Raw genomic sequence first — 1,332 nt, 5'->3', positions numbered from 1 at the left:
GATATCACTGTGAACGTTCGAGTGGTGTACGCTATGACACTCTAGTGATATCACTGTGAACGTTCGAGTGGTGTACGCTATGACGCTCTAGTGATATCACTGTGAACGTTCGAGTGTTGTACGCTATGACACTCTAGTGATATCACTGTGAACGTTCGAGTGGTGTACGCTATGACGCTCTAGTGATATCACTGTGAACGTTCGAGTGTTGTACGCTATGACACTCTAGTGATATCACTGTGAACGTTCGAGTGGTGTACGCTATGACGCTCTAGTGATATCACTGTGAACGTTCGAGTGGTGTACGCTATGACACTCTAGTGATATCACTGTGAACGTTCGAGTGGTGTACGCTATGACACTCTAGTGATATCACTGTGAACGTTCGAGTGGTGTACGCTATGACACTCTAGTCAACACACCCAGCAGTCCAATGGGAAGTAACAGTTGGGCCCAGTCATATACAGTTTGTATGACGCGCTTCAAATTTCGAATTTATATTGACTATGAATGCCAACCAAAAGCAGATCAATGCTTAATTTACTTCAAGTCAGTGACTTAGCTTATCTTCATTGCTTATTGTCTTGGAAATATTATTAGAAGTCGTATTTGCATTAATAAATGATTTTGTTTCTGAATTCGTTGCCATCCCATAAAAATCTTCGCTTAAGGATATGTTTTGATAATTGTCTTCACTAACTCTTTTAAGCGAACGAGACACAATTTTGTGACGTCATGAACAGTAGTTGTGGGCAGAGTTAATCAAGGTGTAAATTTCAGTCTGTTACTTTTATTGAACTGATCACACGTAAAAATGTTTTGAAAATAAAATGTGTATCGCTGTCCAATTAATGTATAAGATAACTATATAATAATAATAATTCGAGGTCTTATATACCGCTTTATCACAACCATTATGTATGAACCATTCACAGAAAAATACTTTAAATTTCTGTTTTGGTCAGGTTGTCAGGTCCACCTCCAGTAGAGCACAAGTAAATCTATCTTATATCGTTTCGCCATCTATTTACACGACCGCAGCCGGAGATATCACCTCTAAATTATATAACCTGTCCAAAATAAAAAGGTTTTATTTTAATAATTGTCAAGTTTGTGACGAATGTGTTGTCAAAGTAGCATGATATCGGCGTGACCAAACACATGACGTCATCGGTAAATATAACGTCCTTACCACGTAATTCCGGCGTCGATTGAAGAATTATTACCGTTCACATTGGCCGCCCAGTCAAACATCTACATGTTCTGTACGAGCCTCCATGTCCTGTACGAGCCTCCGTGTCCTGTACGAGCCTCCGTGTCCTGTACGAGCCT

The sequence above is a fragment of the Mizuhopecten yessoensis genome, unplaced genomic scaffold (genome assembly GCF_002113885.1).
Source record: "Mizuhopecten yessoensis strain PY_sf001 unplaced genomic scaffold, ASM211388v2 scaffold8329, whole genome shotgun sequence".
In the NCBI taxonomy this organism is placed as follows: domain Eukaryota; kingdom Metazoa; phylum Mollusca; class Bivalvia; order Pectinida; family Pectinidae; genus Mizuhopecten; species Mizuhopecten yessoensis.
The sequence above is the reverse complement of the archived record's forward strand: the minus strand, read 5'-3'. Positions refer to the sequence as shown.